Source organism: Falco punctatus, assembly GCF_963210335.1.
Source record: "Falco punctatus genome assembly, chromosome: 4".
Lineage (NCBI taxonomy): Eukaryota > Metazoa > Chordata > Aves > Falconiformes > Falconidae > Falco > Falco punctatus.
In genome coordinates this window covers 54,688,805-54,714,520 of record NC_137583.1, presented here as the reverse complement: position 1 = coordinate 54,714,520, position 25,716 = coordinate 54,688,805, and the positions used below count along the sequence as shown (strand labels likewise).

The window sequence follows — 25,716 nt, the reverse complement described above, 5'->3', positions numbered from 1 at the left end:
CCCTTCATATATACTAAAGAGCTGAGAACATGTGAAGGGCCCCAAAGTGTATTTTCTTCTTCAGCTTCCTAGGTGTGGCAAAATACCCACTCATAACAGAATGTAGTTTCTGTGATGACTGTAAGGATGCATGGATGTTAACACAAACACTTGCAGTTGAGTAAGTATCGTTGATGTCACTCATTTCTGTTCTTTCATTGGAAGATATTACTGCATACTTCTAACGATCCCAGTGTGAGCACAAAGCACAAAAACAAGGCTTGCAAGGGTAGATAAGAAAAGCAGACCTGTCACAAGAGCTGTATCAGGAGATCAGCGGGATCTACAGAACTTTTCTGGCAGTGGCAAGCCAGAGTGCTCTGCTGTCAAAACTGAGGGTAGAGCCGTTGTTGCTGTGGCTCCCTGTGTTACTGTTCCCATTAATCAAGGAGACATGGTCAGCTCTGTCACGCATGTACACCAAGAGACAAACCCTTCTCTGAACAATGAATAGGATACTGGCTTTCCACCACTGATTTTTCTAAACAACAACAAATGCACTCCTGAACATCATTCAGGAGATAAGGGCGCGAATATATTTGCAGAAGGTTTTAATGTCTACAAGAAGCATTACTTGAGGGAGGAACAGTGTAAAGAAAGTGATATATGGGTGTGATGCAAACACCTTATGCACAAGTTAGATGAGTTGGCCAATTTCTTAATAGTCATAGGACACTGTAAAGAAAAGCCATCTAGGAGAATGATTAGCTAAGAATTACACACAGAACAAGATGGCAGTATGTAAACACATTGATTCTTTTTTAAAGGACCAGTTACTAGAAAAATAATGCAAAATATCTAAACAACAATAAATTTGGACACCATTCCCAGGCGATCAATTCATCCTTGATCCCAGAAATATGAGTTAATTTTTTATGTTTTAGATATGTACATCTGAGCTTCTTGTGCCATAGCTTTATTTGTAATCAAAGAAGAAAAGCAGACATGCTTAACTGTCTTTTTTTCTGATATTTTTATTTTAGCATTAGACCAATTGGATCCTGTATGCCACTGGCTATACTGATTAAATTAATCCAATACATAAATCCTTTATGTGATCTGCCTCTTGCAGACTCACTATACTGAGTGCTGGCATTTTGGAAAATAATTAAAGAAAAATGAAATCATAAGAGGTACCAAAAGCTTTCCTGTGAGGGAAATTTTGTGTGCGCAAGCTAGGCGTAGGGGGAAATTAGTTTACAGTTTCTGGGAGTGCAAAATACTGTGAAGATTTCCGAGTCACAATCCTCAAATGGGACAGAATCTTGTAGGGATGAAATTTTCTTGCAGCTCTTCCAGCTAAAGTTGTAGTAATCAGAGCACTAGGTATTTGCCCTAAAAAGTAACTACTTTGGGAAATCAGGAGGGCCATCATTCTCCAGGATTAAACAGAGAATTATTTTGGTATCTATGTAAAACACATTCACATCAGCCTACTCCCTTCAACATAAATATTTGGCCTATGGAAAGAGAACTGTGAATTACATCCATTTACATTTAATCTTGGATGAAAGTCATAAATTAGTTTCCTCTACAAAGGCCCAGTCCCCAGGAATGCCAAAGTTAGGCTTCTGCTCTGAACTTTGTGGAAAGGCATCTCTCTCCTTTTCTACTGACTGTGGGGTACCAAGGGAGACCCTCCCCTTCTGTAACACACCTCCAGTTTGACAAAGTGGATGCTACAAAGTGTATTCCCTAAATGCTACTCCAAGGAGCACATGTGAGTAACTGCACAATCCAAGCCACCACACATCTCCGGAATAGCAGTTCCTCCAGCCTCTGAGGAGCTGAAGTGTTTTCTCTTTCACAAACAGTATCTGACAGGCTAATAATGAAAAAGGATCAAATATAAAACATTAAAAAACCCCACCATCAACTTTGGCTATGATAACTACTATAGGGAGACCTTTTTTCTCTTTTATTCTCATCCTTATTCCCCCCTCCCTCCATTTCTTTCTCTTTCATTTGCTCGTATAAGAGTTTTCCCCCAACCAGGGGAGATTAAATACATTAAAAAATATATCTTATGGCTGTCAAAGGGTTTTCAAATAACTGCTTTTAGATTTGATGAAAACCGTATTTCAAATAACACATCTAGCTAAAACCACAATCCAAACCAATAAGTAATGAGCAGGTCTATTTGTTAGTGGCAGAACAACTTCATGAAAAATCCATGACAAAAGCAATATGGAATCCCTTTTCTGCCCCCCCCCCCCCCCCTTTTTTTTTTTTGAGCTAGGCTTTTGTTTCATGTTAACACAAGTATGGTGGGGCCAGATAATTATCACCTTACCCCTGATACATAAGTGCAGGAGGAAAAAAATCTATGAACATCCTCCAGGAATAGACCAATGAAACAAAAGAGTTTTTATCCTTCAAAAAATTTTGAACTTCCAACAGTTCCTGATCTGCAGGAAAACTGTAAAAAATTTTATTTGTCACTATTGCGGGGTTCATGAGGAAATTAAAAAGAAATCTTGATTTGAATCAAAGTGAGAATATTGTTTAAACTTCTGGCAAATCAGTAAGTCAAAATACCCTCTGAGGTAAAAATTAAGGTTGTAATTGCTTAATTCAGATTCTGTTTTGAGCAAACAGTATTTCAGAAATATAGATTGAATACTTTACTGCTGTATCTGCTACATTTTTTTTGCCATTAAAAATTTTCTGTAGTAACTGAACAGTATGAGGTATTAAGGGTAAGTGGATGCAATTTTGAATGCTACTTGGAAACCCTTATTTTAAGAAAACAGTAGTAGCAGAAGTAGAATGCCACGTGAGGTAATTCCGCAACTCAAGTGACATTATTTGAATCCTATCTAACAAATTGACCATTGCTTGATTTAATAATTCTCAGTGATCAAAATCTAACTGTACTGGTTTTTGTCATGGCTATGTGGGGTAGATGCTCTTCTCTAGTTATAGAGCTTCCCCCTTGTTACCTTTTCTCACACACTTTTATGTCTGTTATTTATAATGGCCCCTAGAAAAATAAAAGTATCAAAGCCATTTTCTTGCCGTTAAAAAAATCATGTAATTCAACCATAAGGTGGTTAGGGTTTTTTTTTTTTTCTCCTTTTTTTTTTTTTTTTTTTTTTGCAAGAACTGTGCAATAGTGACAGTACTGCACAATTATATTCAGAGAATTAAACTATTTCCTACAGCATTAGTTGAATAATATGAGAAAATTCTTATTGTAAATACCAATGAAAAATAGTTGCATGAAAACCAAGCCAGCATTAGGATTGATCTACATCCAGAAACTAATGAATAGAAACTACATAAAAACTAACTCAGCATTATAATAGGTTTACATCCAGAAGAGCAGGGCTAAGAAGCAGCATAAGTGTACCACAAAGCACAAAAAGCAGACAAACAGACTTACCCTCTGGGATTGTGAGGTTTCATCTTTTCAGAGATCCTATCATACAAACTTGGTTATTTGTCAAAAATTCACTTTCTTTTAAAGGCAACTGTGATTGCCTTCCTCTACTTCCTCCAAAAATATTTCCAAACTAGAAAAAAACCCATCTGACTTATGATAGTCAAGCCAAAGCACATACAACTTTAAAGATCCTCTTACATAGAAGTAATTCCATTTATACCTATAATAGCTAGTTTTCCATGCTGAACAGTTCATCATTTATACATATTTACTGAACCCCTTTTCCTGTTACTTTTTTCTTTATAAATGGGGTTTAATTCTCCTACATTAATTATCTGAAATGCCAGAAGAAGAGAAGGAGGATGAAAACTGAGATCACACACCACCCTTAACAAATACCTGGTTTTAATAGCAGTTAATTGTCAATTTATAGGGCCAAATGGATCAACAGGTGTTCAGATGTGACCAGCTGAGCCTAATATATTGTGTTTAAGGTGATTGCCTTGTGTAATAAATTTGGCCCAGAACATTTTCAGAACTTGCTGAGCTGTAGATTGCTGGAAGTCAGCCAGATATTCTTGGAAGAATCACTGCATAGCTGTTGTGCTCTTATACTCTACTGAGTTTTCTGCTACAGCCACTGTCAGGGAAAATAATCAGCCATTAATGCCTTTGCACTGAACTGTACCACTGTTTTTCATGCTCTTCAGCTTTAAAAAGGAACAAAAAACCCCAACCCCAACAAGCCAATGTCTTTTCTCATTTTAAATATGCCAGGATTGGCAGGTTGATTCCACTATTTAAATAAAAGCTATTTAAGCAATAATATTTTTAATATTATTAAATAACAAAATAAACAAAATAATGTTTGCTGTTAAGAGATCCTGAATTTTTCTTTGAGATATTATTTAAGGAAACAATAAAACAACATTCCTATTTACACTCAGTAGTAGGTCTTCCACTCTTGATGCAAACATTAACCATCAAATTAAATAGAAGCAGAATGTAGGAAATGGTGAATGCACAGGCCAACACAGGCTGTTCTGCATTGTTTATTCTTAGAATTGCTTTTCAAGCAGGCATATGAATCTTGAAAAGATACGTGATTACATCCTTGAATACAGGTCGGGCCTGGGTACACATCTTCAGATCTTTTCTTGGAAACATCACCACCTTAATTCAGGTTGAAACAATCCAGTGATTAGTAGGTTATTTCTGTAGCTTCCTATTACAAAGGATATAACTATCAGTTGCAAATACAATTCTCTTCTCAGAAGGACCAAAACAGCTCCTGTGGCCTCCGTTAATTAATAGATGGCAATGAGCGTTGTATCAAGGACTTAAATGTTTCTTCCTAATGCAGGGTTTGTTGTTATTATTGTTTCTCCTCCTGACAGTGGAGAGCTTATTATAGTGGAAAAGCTACCGAGGTAGAATCACCGTAATTAAAAAGACATTTCATGAAACACCAAGCAACAACAGGAAGACTGTCCTCTTTTGTGTTCATTAAACGTAAAACTCCCTAGTGGCCTGAAGAGGGGCTGGTGGTATGTGCCCAAGTGCTGTTTGCGGTGGTGTACTAGCTGTGATGATGAATTAAACAAAAAGAGATTTACACAGCAGAGAATTCAAGGATCTAGTAAGAAAAAGAAGGCAGAGCTGGTGACCTTTAAAGAGGCTGATAACGCAGGCAACCCATACAGATCCCCTTGCTGCTGCTTAGGGCATGTTCTCCCCTGTACGTTGCCTTCTGCAGCGAGCCCTGACAGGCAGGTGGGTTGGCATCACCTCTCATTAACAGCTTTGTGCTGCTTTGCTCTCAACTGCCTGTGTAGAGACAAAGGTCTTACATCTGACAGGGAGCTGACACCTCAGTCGTGTACTACCAGAGAGCAAGTGCTGTTGGTTAGGAAGGAAAAGAAAAAGAGTATGCCAGTTAGGGCACTACTGAACTGAGATTTTTGAACTGGAGGAGCAGGAATAATTTATTTTACAGCTTGCTGTCAATTCTTATAAATGGAGAAGGTGTTCAGGCCAACCTGGCTGGTTTTCCCCCTTCAAGTATACCAGTGAACCAAAAAAAAAAAAAAAAGTCCAAGAAAATTATAGGTCAGAACAAGTAGGAATAGTTTGCTTAGATTGTATTAATTCTCTGTTTCTTAAGTAAAGTTCATGGAAAAATCACAACATGTTTTCACATGTTGCACGATAAGTATCAACATACTGTAAACTGAAAACCATACATAAATCCTCTCTGATATATTTATCACCTTAGTTTATCTCCTAATACCTTTGCAAAGCTAAAACAAGAAACTAGGAGCCAAATACTGCAAAGTGTTAGAATATAAATGCTATATGTATGTGCAAAACTGAGATGGGTCAAGCACTTGGAAAGGTCTTACGAGCTCAGAAAGATGCAAGAAAAAAGATGGTTTATTAGCATGCAGTTGCTAACAGGAATCACATGGACTAATTTTAAAACTGATAAGTGATCATCTTTATTGTGGAACCCATTACAGAAATTTGGGTACGTAATGCACATTTATAAATATTTACTGAACCCCTTTCCCCGTTACTTTTTTCTTTATAAATAGGTTTTAATTCTCCCAGATTAATTATCTGAAATACCAGAAGAAGAGGAGGATGAAAACTGAGATCACAGTTTGTACGAGACCAACTCTTTAAAGATCTGCTCTACATAAATGCTAAAGACAAAGGAAAAAACTACAGACAAAATTAAGTCATAGATAAAAGAATCGTAAATAACTGAGTTTTTTTGAGAAGAACCAATTAGCCTGATAACAAAAAATAATCATCAGATTTTATTGTTGTCTGGGCTTTTCAGAAAGGGTGTAGGTATCCCATCCACGGAAAGCATTCATTCACACTTTGAATCCTACATGTGCAACCAGACCAACAAGGTGATATTTGGGGACACACCCTATGGACTATGTCTTGCTCATCACTGTACCTTAAAGTATGATTTTTCTTCTGATGCAGTATCCAAAGCTAGATCTGAAGGCAGTGGAAGTTGGTTATTTTTTCACTGGATCCAGCAGAACACCACCAAAGGAAGGCTGACTATAATCTAAATGAAGTGTCATTTTATCTTCACCCCACTTCCAAAACAACCCTAATCCAAGCACTGTGCTTTAAAATTAGATTATAAATTTTCCAACTAGATAGAACTTTTTTTTTTTCCTCTCCCAAATACTGTAACTTATTTGTCCATGTGTTTTTTGTGAGTGCTTTTTTTCCTTAGGAAAGAGTTCAAATGCGTCACTGAAACCCCCCAAGTCAAAACAAAAAGGCAACATTCTCACCGCAGATCTGAAAAAATAATCTTTTTTTGGTTTTCTCAGGAAACTGCTTAAAGAGTAATTCAAGTGCCTAAGGATGGACATCTGGCCCCATTTGAAATACATGAGGACATTCTGCCTGGCCTCCAGCTGGGGCTCCAGAAGGACATACAAAATCTCTGTTGAGATTCTGTGGCAGGATGGGGGAAGAGAATTGGAAGGGTAAAAATCCAGAAACTCGTGGGTTGAAATAAAGACAGTTTAATATGGAAAGCAAAAGCAAGCAAAGGAAAACAAGGGGCTCACTCACTACTTCCCATTGAAAGGCAAATGTTTAGCCGTTTCCAGGAAAGCAGGGCTCCATCAACATAATGGTGATTTACGAAGATAAATGCTTGTAGAGGAATTGGAGAGGAATTGTAGAAGAATGAAGGCAGGTTAATTAACATTGATAATACACAGCTGTGGGCTGGCTTCAGGGGTGGTGGGTTGGCTGATGTGGATAATGTGCAGCTGTGGCTTATTACTGCTAAGTAGTTAAATAGCACTGAGGACAGAAGGAAGGGGTGAAAGAAGCAGGGAAGAGAGCCCCTAGATGTAGGAGAAAAGGGGGGGGGGGGGGCTGGCTGGCTGGAGGAGGAGGAGGAGGAGGAGGAGGAGGAGGAGCTGTATGGTCTGGCTTCTGGAGAAACAGCATAGACAGTAGGTGAACCTTTGAAACCTTGTGGGGGGTTGGTAGCCGTGCTGGGGCAAGGCACGGTTTCCATTTATTGAAGTTAACCTAGTATAGGGTGGTAAAAGCTTTGTAGCTGGCTAGTTTTGATAGTGTGGTAACAAATGCCTGAACATCCCCCCATTCTCCTTCTTCCCTTGTACAATTTTCTAACTGTGGTGCTGTATCTATTTTCCTTGTGGAAGCCTCTGAGATGTCCCTGGACATCAGCAATGTGATAAGATACTCAATTTTTCATGTCTGAACTGCTTCTGTACTGTGAAATGGATCATCAATAAAAATGGTTTTGATTAGAAATAACTGAGAAAAAAATAAAACTATATTTGCAGAAGTAGAAATCAGGCCTTCTAATAAGTTCCAAGTACTAGAACAAAATCTATGAGATGACAGCAAAATGCAGGCTGAAATTGGTATGGAGCATCTTAAAATGAAAATGCTCTGTGATCTTTTTGGTGGTCTCATGGCAGATGGAATGCATGATCCCTGTCTACTTGTCTGCCCTCATCTGTTCTCTCTGAAAAATTTTAAAATCCAATGTCCCGTTCCAGCCATTTCTCACAATGTAACAGAGGCTGAACAGCATTAGGTTTTGCCCCTTTTAATAACAAAAAACCAACATATAGGGGAGCATGACTTTAGCACTCTTTATTGAGAGAAAGAACAGTGCATGAGACCAAAACTTAGAAATCACAGAAATCAAATAAGAGTTCAAATTTTCAGGCTCGTTTTCATTAAACACCAACATGTCCTTCACTGTTTCCACCAGTCACAGAACTACTTAGGTTATTTAGGATCTAACCATTGAGTATAAGGTGATTTTTTTTTTTTTTTATTAGGAAGTACTACTGGCATAGAAAAAGATCACACAGCAGTATCATACATGTCAGCAAATAAATCTTTGTCTGCAAAGACACCCTTGTTATTCATGAAATATCTGGTTACTTGAAAATGGCAGAAACTTTTTATTTATGTTTGCATTGAGGCACTGTTCACTGTTGTTTCCTCTACCCAGTTTTTCTGGGGGAAAATACAGAAATAGACTATAAAAATAATTAAGCCATTAATGGGGGGGGAAAGAAGGTAAGCCTGTCATTATGCCAATTCATTTTGAGATGAATTGTCCTTCTGACAATCTGAAACTTCAGTTTGATTGACAGAACACTTGTGAAATAATGGTAACATCACCATTTTCTTTCAGCTGAATAAACACAGAAATCAGAAGAAATATTGAGGGGTCCCACACTGTAAAATCTTTTTTTTTCTAAGTCAGAATAAGCAACTGCTCAAAATTTTCTGCTTTGCTTTCTCTTCTGTAATCTTTGGGGAATTTCAAACCTTGAGTTTGAAGAGACCAAAAAGAGCTTCAAATCAAAATGGTACAACCTTTCAAACATGGAAAAAAACCATCAGGTATGTTCACGTTTGACTTTGACTTTAAACCCAATGCTTTTCCTAATTTCTTAGTAATGAAAACTAAACACAAAGTCAGTTATTTACATGGCTGTATTTGCACACACTGAACAAATACCACTGGGTGTAAAATCAATTTTGCTTCAAGTTCTAAGTCCGGTACATCTGACCTCTGCCTGCCTGTATGTATCTTACACAGGATTGCTTGTACATCTTCATGGTCATAGGAAGCAACCACAGATTTGGGAATAATTTGGCTCACACTGAGCTCAGTGGCTTGTTCTTCTCTGCATAATGTCATTGCTTCAGAGGAGAATGGAGGGGAGGTGCCCCTAGCAAAGGGCAGCTCACTGCCAGCAGCAAACCTGCCTCACTGGGAAAGGCCAATTTGAGTCCACACAGACTGAGGTGATGGCTGCTCTGGGCTATCTCCCAGCACGTGTGTGTGCTCTAAATAAATACCTATTTCTTTGAAGGGAGAACTGCTCCTCCACAAGCGTTCTGTACCCTGCATCATTAAGTGACCTCAGAACATCTGCAAGCTCACTAGAAGCCTCTGAGAAGGATGTCAAAGAAATTCCAGTGTCAAAGAGCTGTCGGTTTGGGGGTCTGAATTGGACATGATGATGAAGGCTAAAACTCCCTCAACACAGGAAGACTGAGTGCTTCTAGGAATGAAAAGAATAATTAAAATCATGGTAATTTTTTAAAAATCATGTGTTTATGGAGTTCTGGCCTATTCTGTACAGGGATTTTTTTGGAACTGTAATTTGGACATTGGTACTTAAATTTTTGTAGTTTTTCTTTGAAATGGAACTATGGAACATATCTGAGATTCTCAACCCTGGAGAGGGGAGCCAAGTACTCAGCCTTGCTCCCACTGAATTCTCATGCTGTGCTTTCCACTAAAGGCCCAACATGCTGTCCCTGGCTAGGAAAGCTCACCCCAACGGTACTGCACTCCTGTGAGCCACTCTGTATCTCCAGTTCTTGTAGACATCAATTATCCCTTGCAAAGATAACGGGGGGGGGGGGGGGGGGGGTGCGGGGCAGGACGACACCTGTAGTTGCAAGATCTTAGTAAGATAACCCTTTCCGAAATTCTGTTCTGGTTACGGTCCCTCGCTCCGTGTCTGGGTGACACTAGATGGCGCTGCGGCCCCGCTGAAGGCGCCGGGCTCCACCGCTCCCGCCGCCCGGAGAGGGCACCCGAGCTCTTCCCACCGCGGGACCGAGAAACAGTCCTGTGACCGAGTCAGCGGTGTGGAGAGGGGGGGACCGGCAACAAGTTTGATTCGGTCCCTCTGAACGGTGATGGTCCCGAGGGGAATTTTTCAAACTGGGTCTTGAGCAATCCGGATTTTTGGAAAGCGACGGGGACGGTCAACAAGCACAAAGCCTTTGCTGTGCAAATGTAATGTATTTGGGGTAAGCACGGCTTTGGGATGCTTTCCCAAGCTGAAGAATGCAAGATGGGAAAGCAAAGTACAGGATGGCTAAAAGCAGGGTGTTTCAGCAGCTGCATCTTTGCAGAAGTGTGAGAGGCAGATGGATTCCTCCCTGCTTCCCCCCACCAGCATGGCTGGGGGGACAGCCCTGAATTGCCATCCCAATGCCTCTGTTATTCCATCATCTCTCTTTCCTTTGCCACTTTCCACCAAACTACAGAGCCAGCTCATGCAATTCTGTGGTCTCAAGTTTATCCACAGCTCCTTCACCTGTGTGCAAGGTCTCCAGAGACCCAAGATACTGGTCCATCTCAGCACTGCCCCATTTCAAAAGGAAATGTGTGCAGCTGCTCATCACTCAGGTCCATTTCTAGTCTTCCTACCATCTGGTTATGTCTATCGGGTTTGCGTGGCAAGGTGTTGGCAGTGGGGGCTGCAGGGTGGTGTCTGTGAGAAGGTGCCAGAACCTTCCCCCGTGCCTGAGGAGCTGATGCCAGCTGGTCCTGCTGCTGGCCCAGCTCAGCAGCCACAGTGGCAGCGCCGAGGGGAGAAGAGATTTCAGAGGGGGGGGAAATAGCAGGGGAGCGGTGAGACTGTGTGGGGGCAGGGGGCCCCAGGCACTGCAGCAGAGGCTGCCCCCAGCCCGTGGGGAGCCCCCGGCCAGGCAGGCTGTGCCCCCAGCCCGTGGAGCCCCCGGAGAGAAGCTTCCCCCCCCGCAGCCCAGGCAGGGACCCCCGGGGCAGGGGGTGCCCGAGGGAGGCCGTGACCCGCGGGCGGTGGCGCTGGGGCAGCTGCGGGCAGGGCCTGTGGCCCCGCAGGGAGAGGGGCCCGGGCTGGGGCCTCATTATCCAGCTGTGATTTGATGGGTAATGAATGAAACCAGTTTCCTCACGCTGAGCCTGTTTTGCCCACGACAGCCATTGCTGAGGGATGTCCCTGCCCATACCCCGGCCCAGCAGCCTGGGGTGCAGTTCCTCTGCCCTGCCCAGCTGAGGAGGGCAGTGACACAGCGGCTTGGGGGGCATCTGGTGTCCAGCCAACGACAACACACCACTCAGTAAAAGTGGTGGAACTTGATAAAGAATGGACCAGCTTCAATAAGAGGGCTATAAGGTGATCAAAGCTTCCAGGTCCGAATAACATGATGCATGATGATAATAAGATACAAAATGGCAATTCTACAGCAATGTTTAAAGTTTATTTCCCATTTCCAAAGTAAATCAGGCAGATGCACTTTGTCCTTATCAGATGATAAAAGCACTGTGAAAAGATTTAATGGCAGATGGCCCTGGTAAACCATACACTTTGTGTAGTTAACTAGTATACAAGCTATACAAATTGTATAGGTCTCTGTGTGCTTTTATCCATGTATATACACATTTGTACATATTTACCTTCCATTGAAGATAAACTTTGCCATGCTTACTGCTTATCCAGCTTAGAAACAGCAGTCACTAATTAGAGGATATGTTTGTGGAAGAAAATTAATTGACTCTATTGCTCTGTGTATCGTGATAAGAAAGTTAAGCAAACTTGGCAGCTGTTGGGGAAGACTTTTGCTTTTTCTTTTGCTGCATGATTCTGATGTAATTTTTTGGAATAATGTATAGGAATTCTCATTTTGTAGCCCTCAGGACATTTTTTTCCACTGACTTCATACGCAACAGGTCTCTGCCTTAATGACATCCAATAGGCCTCACTTTGAAAAGGGCATATTTGTGAGTAGTTTGACTCACACGTCCATTATCTGTTTTGTGCATGATGTTCAACAGCAAGACTGCTTCCAGCTTTAATGAAGCAAAGCCTGGAAACACAGGTGAAATCTTTCATTAGAGTGGCAGGCACAACAGGAAAAGCAAAGATTTTGAGCACTCTCTTTTCTTCAAGTCTGAAACAGCAGTAGCAACAATGTTCAACCTAAGGAGAGCTTGTGGACAATTCTTCCATGTTCAGCTTAGTTGTGCTAATCAGCCTTAACATAAGCAGAAGCAGGCCCTGGAAAAAGGGAGAAGTCATGTTTCTCTCGGTATTTCTTTACTCGCTTGCTGGTAAATTAGATGCCTGGAATGGTTTTTTTCCTTAAGTGTGTTCATTTTTTGGTTTTTATTTGGAAAAGATGATGTCATTAATCAACCCACATTTGGTCTGCAGGCCAAGTCAGGTGGTTTGTACCAATCCAAGCTGTATTTACCTTTCCATTATGTAAAGTCCTTTGGACAAGGAAATAATGAGTCATAGAAACAAAGTTCCTGTAGAAAAAGGAGAAAAAAAGAAAAGAGGGAAATGCCTTTTAGCAGGAACTCTAACAAGTTACCAGGCTGGTTTACTGCCTTTAACTTCTGTACTGCTCCAGTGCATCATAAAAAAAGGCATGTGTTGCTGAAGGCACCCTCAGCAGCACAACCAAAATCAAGTGGTTTGTCCCATTCCTTAAGTGCTAAAGCCCGATAGCTCCTTCAAAAGGAACGTAACACTAAAGACCAAAGAAACAAAACGGGGGAGATTCAGAAAACCAGGTTTCTGCATTCCTGTTGCTCCTGGAGAATAGGAAAGGCGCTTCTGAGGCCATGGAGCAAGGGCTACTGAAATGTGTTGTCTCCCCACAGCAGGGCGGCTCCTGTGCCTCCAGCTTCTGCCCTTCTGGGGCTAAGCAGGTAGCAGAGCCTTAGGTTCTATTTCTCTCTGTGTGTATTGGAATGTTGTTTGTCTTTGGGACACTTCACTTACGCCTTTAATTGGCTAATATTTGGAGACTGATCTTTCTTAAACACCAGGGAAGTTTTTTCCCCAGCGAGCCCTTTTTTTTCTTGTAACTGAACATTAAACAACAAAATACAATTCCAACCAGTAAGTCCAACTATGATTTCATGCCATCAAGTTAATTAGAGGAACAATTTAATAAGCTTACTCAGGATATGCTCAAAATACGGGGATGCTAGAGACTTCGGAGAGAAGAGTCAATCAAACAAGTTATGGATCAGGGAACATGTCTTGGTTTGTTTTAACTCTAATGGGTACATTTTTGTGCTGAGTGCTGTGTGAACTGACTCTTTTTATTTAAGCCTTCTGCCTGATTGCTTTGAATATCTTTTATATACCTGCTCATTGGTGAAGCAGGAAAATATTTCGTTTTAAGAGTCTTTCCTTGCATTAAAAAAACCATTTATGCTTTAATCTAGGATGACCACTGATGGCAGTAGTGGAATTAAGACCCTAATTATAAGAAACCCATGCTGAGTGAGGCACTGATTTCTCTTGCTAGCAAGACTCTCAGAGATCATTCATGTTTCCAGTTTGCCTGCTGATGATTAAGGGCAGGTTGGCAGAAGAAGGGACCAAGAAAGAGATCAAGCTACATCCATAAACTAGCACAGTTGATTAAAGCAAGGCATTTGAGACCTTGATATTTTTAAATAAATTTTTTAGAACTTGCTATGTTTCTATTCATTCATTATTATTTTTATGATTTTAATTAAGTGCAAGCAATTTTGCAATCTTGCTGATTTTTTTTTTCCTTTCACATCTGCCTTGTGTTTTCAGGAAGTTGATATTTTTATAGAGACGTAACGGTTTTTACTGTATATGTTGACATATAAGGAAAAAAGCTGTTCTGTCAAACCCCAACACCATCATAGCTACAGCATTACACTGCAAAAATAGATTGTCACAGTGTATTTCCTTCCTTAGCGAAGCCCACTTCAAGGTGTTGCCTATATATTGCCAGACCTTAAGTTCCCTTTGACATTGAAGGGATAGTCCCAAGTCCAGACTTCTCTTCCACATCTTTATTTCTCACTGAACTGAAGCCAAAGAAACCTAAATCTATCCAACCAGCCCATAATTGGGGATTTTTTTTTCCCAAAAAAACAAGCCTATGTATTTGTGGATTTTGAGTAGCAGAATGGAAAAGCAGGATTAATGTATATGACTGCCTTTACTGACAGGCATGGAAGTTCATGACTTCCTTAGCCCCAGGCAGTGTATTTGTCTTTCTCAGTGCTTTGATGCTGCCTTCATACATGCTGTCCCTGTTGTTGACAGTTATTGTATCTGCAGCCTAACACAATTCAGATGTTAGCAGACCTTGAGTCCACCATGTGAAGTTACCACCAAGCAGCTGTTGGCTGCTGTTCCAAAATAAAATATGAATTCTTTCAGTCCTGGAGAGTCACCGTCAAAGACAGACAGAAAGCTACATCAATTTGTTATTAAAATAACATGGACACCTCCCACACCAGTAGAACTGGACAGAGACAAGGGAAGTCAAGTCCAGTCAATGTCTTCTTATTGATATTTTTGGGAGATTTTGGTATGTTTTTATTTTTGTTATGTATATTCTTTATTTTTGAAAAATAGAACTGGGGGGGAAATAGACATTTCCCATCCAAAAATCACCAGGGGTAAATGTCATCCTCTCACACAAATGGAGTGAATGAGGAATATTGAAGGACATGTTTCAGCTCTTTGTTTTAAACAATAATAACAGATTTGTAACAAGGATAATATCTGGATGCAAGGTCTTTAGGGGAAAAGTAGTAGTATTTATTTTTCCAGCTGTGATGAAGATAAATGAAAGCTTGTCCATTTTTTCCAGCTGTATCAGCTGCAGATACTGAATGCTGAAAGGAATCTCGTCTAATTCTTGTATCTTTTCCCCTATGTACTGGAAACAGACTGGTGTGATAAATGAACTCTTGGTCTTGAATTTTATGTTCTTATAGTCTTTCTTGCACTGCTTACTTTATATATGCAGATGAACAAATCCATGCATCCTTGAAAGCATGCATATGTCTAAGACAACTGGTTAGACTAGTGTGTTTCCAATAAACTCCAATATTACATTATGCTAAACACATTTGCATATCTCCATTGCTAAACCCACGTATTGGGATTCTTCCCATTGCTGTGTCAAATCCAAACACAAGTGTCTGGAAAGGGCTGAGACAGCAGTCATTTTGTCTTTGCTGGAGGGTGGTGAGGTCCAGCTCTATCAAATCCATATAACCACTTGGTAAAACTTTTTCTGAGTGCCAATTTCCTCTTGCACTAGTCCAGACAGCATACTTCCTCCAGCCAAGCCCAGTAACTCCACACACCAGAACTGGATGTATCCTGTGACTTCTTGGTAGCCATCACAGAGGGGTTTTCCTGGCTATCCCCAAAATCTCCAAGAGAGGCTTCCAACAGCTCAGACTAAGCATGAAATTTGAAGCACCTTAGGAGGAAGTCAGAAGGTCTCAAGCCCCATCACCCGTTCATGAGATGAGAGCAGAATTTATCGTTTAAATATGTGTCTTCAACCCTTATTTTGAAAACAAAGTCAAGTAAGAACTTGTGGGGCTGAAAAAGATGTTCAGCAGATTCATTAGAGTCCTCAAGTTGTGTGCAGGCACAGAAGTCCACAGTGGGGATTTTGCTGGCAACCTCCAAAGTTGCAGAGATGGACATATGTCAGCTTGACCTGAGTGCCAAAAGGCACATGCAGGAGAAAATCACAAGATCCTTTAAAAAGTAGAGGCTGTTCTTTCTGGCTTACAACTTTTAGTAACTAAATATTCCCATCTTTTTACTATTGCCTTGATAATAAATAGCCTACACTGTTTCTGTTTTGTGCAATTTTGTTCTCTTAATCATCTGTTAGTTTATAAGCACACACAAGTCTGATACAGATTTTTCTGTTGCCATCCCCACTTGTTAAAAAAACATTAGAGCTACTGATAATGGGTACGTCCTTTTGTTTTACTCTAATTTAGATAGTTGCTGCTACTGTGCCTTTTGCTTTATAGCATCCCATCTGGTGACCCAGATTAGTTGGCTTTTTCCCAGACTTATCTCACTTCTGCCTCATTTGCCTAAAATATCTGGTTTATACTAAGCACATTCTCTCTTCTACCAAACACCAAGACTAGGCTGTTGCTGAGGGCTGCAGTAACTTTCAGAATTAGCCACATTTTTTCCCCCCAGATGAAATCCAAAAGCCCTCTTCAGAATAATCCCCTCTATCTAACCATGGGCAGTAAAAATGAGGAATAACCATCAGGGATGCAACTGATGGAAAAGACTCCACATTTACGTGCACCGCTTAAATTCAGTTCTGGTGTAAAAAAAAATAAATACATGGACCTGTCTCAGCTGGGTCACTGGCTGAATCTGTTGGAAAAGCTAAATGCCTCCCTCAAGATCAAACATACCAGCATGAAAAAAAAAACGTTAATGGGCTGTTAATGATCTGTTAACATTGTAGCACTGTAAGAGGATGCCCATGGGACACTGAATCCCTGGGTCCAGGGATAGGTTAGCACAGCCAGCCCTCTAGCACAGCTTGCTTGGGAGCTGTCAGAGACACACAAGAAAAGAAACAGCATGGTCAGCTTATGACTACATTTAAAACTTTATGGCCTCCAAGACAAAATCAACAAGAAATCCTGTAGAGAAGCCTCTACAGGGAGAAATACAGGTTTACCAGGACTGGTCCAGGCTCCTTGCAGTATGTCAGTGCAGGAAAAGTGTTTGGCATTATTGTCCACGGTGTTTCAGAATATAAATAATGATATTAAGGAATGATTAGGCTTGATAGTTTGTGCCTGTCTCCTAGTGAGGCTGAAGGAGGGACAGTAACGATTAATAACCTATCACTGCAGCATGGACACTCTCTCTTTAATTCAGTAGATGGCATCAAAACAAGCAGCCTTAAGCAGACATCCACTACTTCATTGCATGCTGAAGTTCAGCCCCCCACATCCATCTCTAGCTTTTAGATACCAGCCTGTTCCTGCTGTGGGCTGCCATTAATGTTTCTCTAACCCCACTGATCTTCTTGCCACCTCCTCGCCATCCACTTGCAGATTCTAATGGGAGTTTTGGCTATGGAGGGAGAGAGGGGCTAATTTATCAGGTCATTAGGCTTCTACTGGGGAAGCCTCCTCAGCTGTAGTATCTATTTAGTGAACTGTCTCCAAGCCACTGGTCATACTGGTTTAAGGCAGTTAATATTTTAAGGAGAGGAGGCACGTGCTGAGCTAGGAGACAGCTCTAATTATGGCTGCTGACATACAGAATCTTGCCTGAGGGTTTAAAGGTGGGGAGGAGAAGAGGAGGACCATCAGATAAATACTGTCATAATCATGATTTCCTTAGCTAGCTCATTTAGTCAATGAAGTGGTCTTTGCTGTCCAGGGGACCTTAATAACATTATCTGATTCTTTCTTTCTCCGTTAAATTGCTCCATTTCTAGCTTTTTACAATTTTTTCCCCGCTCAGTTACAAGTTGTATTTGCACCTCTCCTTTCCGATTTCAAAAGTTTATATTCTGCCCTAGCCAGAGGTTGAGCTAATTGCCTTCCAGATTTGGATATATTTCATAGCTGCTTAGCACACTCCAGACACAATAATGAATTAATATTTTCCTATTTACTTCTTGAAGAATAGTAGAAAGATATGAAGTGCTTCTTTATGGGCAAACATTTGCTGCAGTCAGGCTTTTTGGTGTTTGCTTCCTTTTTTTTTTTTTTTTTTTTTCCCTCCCCCCTCTCCTTCCCACCCTCTGCATAACTACTGTTATGATACTGAATATGAGAGCAAAAGCCCATATGAGTCTCAGGAAGATCCCTAAGGATACAGATTCCAACTTTGGCCAGGTAAGAGGAACCACTCTGAATTAACTTTCGTGTCCCTCTTTGGCATGCTTTGGCATCAAGGCGCCTGATAAGTTCACAGCACACTGTTAAGTTGCCTCATCCAAGATATTTTTGTCCTTTTGGAGAAGAGCACTTATTTTTCTGGAATAAAAGTGATAGTAAATGCAGGACCTAAATGTTGATAATGAAAGCTACTCCAGATGAAGTGTTCTAGCAAGTGTCATAGGGCACACAGAAGAAAGACTGAGCAATGTGCTATTTTCAGCAAATGGTGTTGTCCTGTCAGCTTCTGTAGAGAAAAACAAGCCTGAAGCAAGCTTTTCTGACGCTGCGACCAATTAATAAGGGATATAGAGCTAGCGTTAAAGCCGCTGGAATGATAGGCACATTCCCCTGCCCACTCGCACATTAAGTGACTTTCCTTGCACTCTAATGGGACTCACTTGGCCTGCTAATCTTTGTGGCTTGCTTCTGAAACAGCTCCTCTGAATTTTATTTATTTTGTGTCTTTATATTTCTGTTATTTTTTATTTTATTTATCTGAGTTTTATTCAACACTTGTTTCCTCTGCTGAGATAGGGACCTGCTTGGGAAAGGGCTCACAAGCCTCTGTTCAGCTTTTTTTTGTTTGATTGTTTGGGTTTTTTTGCTTCTGATTTGCTGTCCCTTAACATTCATTTTAATTACTGAATTTGAAGTAGCTTGCAGTGTACTTGGCTTCTTGTGCAGCCTTTACGATTAGTTAAAGATTTTCACAGAGGTGGACCACTGGTTGAAAACCATTGTTGCATGTGCTTACAGCTTGATGGACTGTTTCCTTACACTGGAATGTGCAAATGTTGTCAGATAATCCGCTAATTTCATTGAATATGGCAATAAAATTGAGCACCTACTATTCTGTGATAAAGTCCTAGCAGACTGCTTTCACACTTGTCCAAACACAGAGAAGATGCAAACAATTTCTAAGCAAGAGGAAGAACAGAGTTCTCCATCTGTGGCATGTTGCACGGAAGGAGGGAGAAAGAAGATAAGAGTTCAGTGGAGTGCTGTACAATAGGCTTAAAAAACAATTACAGGACATGCTTACTCATTCTTTGTCCTTCTCCCCTGGTTTCCACTTGAGGAAGTTAAAGCAATTACTCCCTATATTTCATTAATGGTGAAATCTACAGAATTTTAACGTTTTAATAATCAGACATTGAGGTTTTTTGTTTTGTTTAGAAACATTGATCTGTCTCAAGTGATCCACACAAGACTGCAAAAATGGATAGTGACAATGCCAATATTTACCTGCTGATCTGCACAGAATCACATTTCAAATCTGATACACATCTAAAAATGCAAGATACTTCCACAAAACCTAAATAATTATATCTTGGGATAAATCAATGGGAGCCAAACATTAGGTGTGTCTGTATGCTGCGATGGAGAGACGGGATGCAGCTTGATGCAAGCAAATGTCAATTTATTGTACAGAAGCATGAGTTTATATACACTTTCAGAAGCTGCGCATTTTAAACAGATTGGTTCTTGAAGCTAAGCATTGCATACTAGGCCATCCCCGATTGGTGGTTAACTACCATCAATTAACAGCAAGGTGTTACCTTTCCTTGGCGCCATCCGTCCCCCACTCCCCTATGCTCTCTCAGCATGACTCATCCCGTTAATTGTTGTGTCTATTCACCCTCCTTGTCCTCCCAGGGTTCCATACCTACAAGCTCGAGCACATTCCCCTCAGCTAACTGATTGACACACATGGTCCTAATTTCCAGCCCGCTTCTGCATCTCTAAGTCTGAGATCTACCTAATGACGACCTCACTACATCTTACATGCATAATGTGCAAGCATGTCGACTTTTTAAAATCCGTTTTTCAGCAAGCAGCTTCAAAGTCTCATTATTAATGAACAGAAAAGATGGAAAACATGTTTAGCAGTAATAGTGGCAACATCTTATAGTTATGGTGTTCTACAGAGAGAAGCAATAGCAGGTTTGCAGGCAGAGGCTTTATTAGCAGTAAAATTTTATTGGACTGGATAGTATAATAAAGAAAAAGTAAGAAGCTCTTCAGGACTTCAGTATGCTCTGCTCTAATGAAAAAAATCAGCTTAATTGATAAACTCTTCTTACATTAGAAGTCATTGTTTCTGCCTTCTTGTCTTAATCATGAAAAGATTTTCATTATTCTATTCTGTTCTGTTCTATTCTATTCTGTTCTTATTATCCAATGTCGAACTGTGGTATGCCATTAAAGAAAGAATGGAAGAAGACATCTTCTGCATAGTTACGGGTGTGAAAGCATTTTATGAATCAGCTTAGGAACAGGGACATAAGGCTTCATTTTTTTCCCCTACACTGACATGTTATGACCCAGAAGACTTCTTGAGTCTCCACATGCTCAGGAATTTTGTGTGAGGTCTCTCACTGATTCCAAGTAGGAAGGAGTATAAGGGTTATGTAGCAAGAACACTAGCTCTAAATTTGATCCAAGTTCCCAAGTCTGATTGATTTGAATAGGTTCAGAAATATTTATTAAACATCTTATTTCTTGAGTTGGCAAAGGCACAAAGATGCAATTTAAACCAAGCATAATAAAGCTGTCAGCAAACTGGGCCTGAAAGGTAAGGTAAGAAAAAAAGAAACCTTATTGTGTGAAAGAATCTATGGTATGAACAATTAACATGCCTTTTGATTTGTTTGCCTCTAAGCAGCCATCAGAATCTGTAAGACAATTATATTCCTTCCCGCTGGTGGTTTATATCTAGTCAACCATCCCTAATCAGTATTTCCTGGAAAACACCAGTAGCCTTCTGCATATATAGTTTTCCTGCTCCTGTCAGAAGGAGCATAGCAAAAAACCAAACATCTCTGCAAGGAAGCCAGTTCAGCCCCTGACTGACATAAATTAAAGACAACAGGATTGATTGTGCTCCTAGACATAACTGTAAAGATCAAAGGACCTTTCAGAAACTTGTGCTGCCTGCCTTGAAAAAATCCAGTACTCTCATTCCGGCCACATTCCCAGGGGAAACATTACCCTATTTTATGCAAGGAAAGGTTTGGACGGAGAGGTATTAGTTTTTTATGAGGCCATCCAAGACAGCTGGAGAGTACAGGCGAGGTGTTTGACACTCCTGCCTTTCTCTGGGTCCGAGGAGCAGCAAACTTCAAACAAAGAGCAATTGATCCAAGTTTAAATCAAGCAGATTGGGCAATGAGACATTTTGAAAGGAGAAAGTGGGAGATATCTGAGGGACAGAGGGATGTCAGCCAAGGGGGACTGAGAGACAGGAGACAGAGACAGCTAAAGAATTGTCATCTCCATGAAAAAGTTGCTATGTACTTTCTTCTATGAAAGGTAAGAAAGGGCTCTTCAGTCCTGACAGAAATCAAGTGGAATAAAATTGTTTGTGGTCCTGTGGGTCGTAACCATGATTAATTTCAGGGATGTGATCTGTGAAGACTACTAATGTGCTTTAGCCCTTTGGCAAAGTTAAGACCCAAGGGACAACTCTGAAATGGCACCTGAGCAGTATCTGGGTGCCTATGTTTAAAACTGCCACCCTGAAAACACCTGCACATCTGCCACTTAACCTTCTCTACCTTTCCATGCTGAAATGCCTCAGGCACCTACACTTATGGGCTGCCTGTCTCTCAGCATCTAGGTCTTGACAGTGCTAAGGAGAACAGTGACTGTCTTACAGCTCTCTTTTCCTCCTGACAGGCTTCATCTGATAAGACCTTGCTGGAACTACAGATTATTCGTCATGTGAAATGGTGTCCCAGTTTCCCGTTCCTCTAAAACAGGGCTATAACCACACTAATGACCCTTTTTCTCTCCTCAATATGAAATAATTCATAGGGGCACAGTGTGGTTGGTTCCCTACTGGTGCCTCAGTGAATCTGTTCTCGCATTTCTGTGGAAAATGCTGCAGCCATGAGGATCTGAGCTGAAGAAGCCTGTATTGCTTTCCTATGCAAATCCCTTTCATGTTTTTCTCTGGTACTAAGTACACTGGCATATTGCTCTGTGACTCTGCTACTCTACATGAACCTGGAGTGAAGCTTTCAAAGTGCCTTACTATAAGCCAAAAGTTTCAGGCCTGAAATACCTTGGGCTCTGTCCCTGTAATTTGTGTTCCCTCTGCTTTTTAGTTTAAGGGGCACCCCTGGTTTTGTCATGAGGCTAAATCCTGAATAAGAAATCAATTTCTTCTTTTAACAAACTTTTTGACTCAGTTTATCTTTGAAGCACTCTCAGTTTGCCTAAAGTAATCTTCTCCCTAAACAATGGAGTTAATGAAATAATGGAACTAATTATCATAATTCTGCCTCAACCCTAATTATCTACAGCTGCAATAATACCTACTTCTCCTCATTGTAATCCTCTATCCATGCCTCCCAGCCACTACTTCCTAAATACTAGGAAAGCACAATCTGTATGATGATTAATTCCAAGTTACATATGTATTGATTGGATTGCTAGCACTTGCAAATTAGATCAAGTGAAATAACAGCTGATCTCACAGGGAAGGTCTTCTTGTGATGTGAGGGGTGAGTTTGGGTCTTTCTTCATTGCTCAGATTTTAGTCTTCTAAGACTACAATAAGATAAGATTTGTGAGCGTTCACTAAGCGGATTTAGTGGTTCTTGGGAAGTGGTAGTGCATTAATATAGGTTTCTGAGTGCGGTTTGTAATAATTGTTGGTCTAAAAGATGTACTCAGACATTTATATTGTCTGTATAACTTAACCTGTATATTGCCTTTTTGGGCATCGGTTGAGGTGTGAAGAGGCTGACATTATCTAAAAGTTTTTGGGAAAGGCGTTACTCGTTTCCATTACCACTTTGTATGGGATTCTGGGGTTTCAGTTTAGCTGATAAACTGAAGCTCTTCCATCCAGCTGGTTCAGCTATTAGTATTACCACAGACCGGTTCTTCTCTTTTTTTTTTTGCTTTCCCCCTCCTCTTCCCACCTTTCCCCCTCCTCTTCCCACCTTTCCCCCTCCTCTTCCCACCTTTCCCATTTTTTTTTCCCTTTTTTCGCCTTCCTTTTCCCCTTTTCTTTTTTCCCCCTCCTGCCCCCTCCCTCCTGCCCCCCCCCCCCCCCTTTTTTTTTTTCCTTTCTTTTCCTGGAAGTTGACAGAAATATTTAGATTGCTGAATGTTTTTAGCACTGTAAGTGAAAATACTGACTGTCCCAGGTGAGGCTGCTGTCGGTGAAGAATTGAATGAACTTGACAGTACAAAAGGCTCAGAAAACCTGAGTGCTGTTCTTGTGGGCCATAGTTTATTGCTATCACCATACTGTTCCCTGCTCCCTCCGCCAGAGCTGACAGCCTCAAGAGTTTCTTATGTTACTACATCTCCACAGGTGTCAAATGCTTTTTCTTTTGAAGCACCTAGCTAGCATAGGTCAATGGCACATAGACTGTACGATTGCACTCTTCTCAGCATCTATTAGGCTTGAAATGTGCTACTTCTGTTTCAGATCCACTTTGTTTTGCAAAAAGTAAGGAAATGTGAGTTGTCAGGCCTTCAGGCCTGGCTTTCTTAACAGGGTTTAGTTGTTTGTTCCTTCCATGAACTTTTTAATGTTACAAAGCAGAAGTTGCACGTCCTTTGCTCATTCTGTTTTGTCTTTGATTTTAATATCACTACTGATATTGACATTTATCCAAGTAATCTAAACTCAGTTTGATCTTGCTAGATTGACTTTTGTATTTATTGAGAGTAACACTAGGAAAATATTTGTATAGCTTAAATGGATCTGTAGAGACATGCTGGACTCTCCATACAGTTTTTATACAGTTTATCAACATTGTCAGTTCTTATGTAATTCTGACACTTACATGGTCCCATTATTGGCAGATCTGAGCATTTGTTTTTTTATCTTGACAGCTCTTTTAAGAGAGAGGGGCATAACATAGTCTCTCTTTTACAGTTGGCTGAAACACATTAAGATAAAGCCCAGATTTATTAACTTATTTTAAGCAATGATCAAGTTACTGTGTTTCTCTGACTCAGCTATTCATTCATTTAGGGACCACAGTCCAATTAAGAAGCAGATTCTGAAAGGTAGGTAGCTTTGCAAAAGATACAACAGTGTGAAATATTTACATGGAATTTATCTGAAATGTCTCTAAATCCTGTTTTGTTTTGTTTTTTTTTTTTAAAGGGATTTAAGAAAATATACAGTGCTTCATCATGCAGTATTGTAAGACCTGAGAAATCAGATTTTTTAAAAACCTGGTCCCAAGTGGCTTGCACAGAATAATTTGGTAATTCCGTTATAAGTAACTGGATCTGAACTTTTGGATTAACCACTGTTCCAGTCTCTGTTCACATGTTTTAATGTTCCGGTCTGGGGCTGTGTATCTATAGACAGGGTGCCAAATGTCCAATTCCTCCCCTTATCATCAGTCTACATCTTACCTTTCAGAACATCGAGTCCTAAAAGGTTAAGCAGAAATGGCCCCACAACCATCGTTACCAGAGTGGCTGTACCCTCCCCGGGTAATTACCAACTGACAGTAGCTGATGTTTGTGCTTCAACATGATCAAAAGCATCTGCAACAAGCATATGTTGCTTAGACAAAGTTATGTCGCCTTGTGCTGCACCTTCAGTTTTAATAGCGGAAGCCTGAGCTCCAGTATCTACCAGGAATGTTACTGGTACCAACTTAGGTTCCACAAAACAAGTAATTAATAGATCACCTCGGTGGTTTTCAGTGAGCTGCCTAGTATGTACCCACCCTTCACTGCCCCGCTCACTACAAGGGGCAAAGGTGTTGGTTTCCCATCGGCCCGGGGGATGCGGTTGGCTTTGGTAAGGGAGCACTGGGAACTGGGCTCTCGTTCTTAACCGCTGGGCTTTCAGGCCATCCTAACACCAGCTTCTCCAGTTTGTCAGTCAGCAACCTGTTTGTAAGATCTCGGGGAATACCTTTCTGCCACACCATGGCCCACAGAGCCTTATGTCTGTGTCCTATCTCTCTCCCACTCGTGATGCTATGGGAGGCATCCTTTTACTGTTAGTTATGTGTGGGGAAGGCTTTAATTCTGTGAGCCTTAAACCTTCTGGGTCCATTTTGGTGCATGGAGCACTGACAGGGCTGTACTTTCATCCAAAAAATATTAAATCTTGAGCACCTTCTCCCCAAGTCCACATTTTCTTTTCCCGGGGTTTGTGATTAGGGGTCACTACCCCTTCTAATGTGGTGACAGCCCCTTTGCCCGGGGATACCACCTGTATTTTCCCCTGTAATTGAATACCAGTCGCTTTGGAGAGGTCACGGAGGCCCCTTATGAGAGGAGTCATTTATTCTGGGTTGACCGGTATCATCACTGGGGATTTCTGTTTAGGCCTAAGCTCCCAGTCATACATCATTTGCAGACATGCTGCCTTCTGTCTGTTTTCTACCAGTGGGTCAGCTGTCCCCACAACAGCAAGCGGATCCCCCTTTCCAAAGGGCAAAGACCCCCAGCCCAGCAGGCTGCTCTTTGGGTCAGGGACCAGAGTGCTCGGTAGTTCCCAGTGGCTAGGAATCCCCTGGCCCCCAGTAGCCCTCGGCTTCCTTTTTCGCTTAACAGTATCTGATACCCCCCGATAGTGACACTCCCCCAAACATATTCTGTGTCTGACTCCTTATGAGTCTGGCTAAACTCTTTCTTCAATTTAGCCAATTCACTAGCAGAACATGGAACTTTTTTACTAGTAATTCGAGGATATTCATCCTCACCACCCTCATGTTTAAGCTCAGCC

At 40.9% G+C, this 25,716-nt stretch overlaps 1 protein-coding gene across 1 annotated transcript in view; it reads left to right on the top strand.

Annotated features, from left to right (window-relative positions):
- The window catches only part of LOC308063974 (growth hormone-releasing hormone receptor-like), a 494,830-nt gene extending 470,711 nt beyond the window's left edge, over positions 1–24,119 (top strand). Inside the window, exon 14 of the mRNA XM_080387720.1 lies at positions 10,732–24,119. The gene's annotated coding sequence lies outside the window, so the exon portion shown is untranslated. The remainder of the gene's footprint in view (positions 1–10,731) is intronic.
- The last annotated feature ends 1,597 nt before the right edge of the window (positions 24,120–25,716 follow it).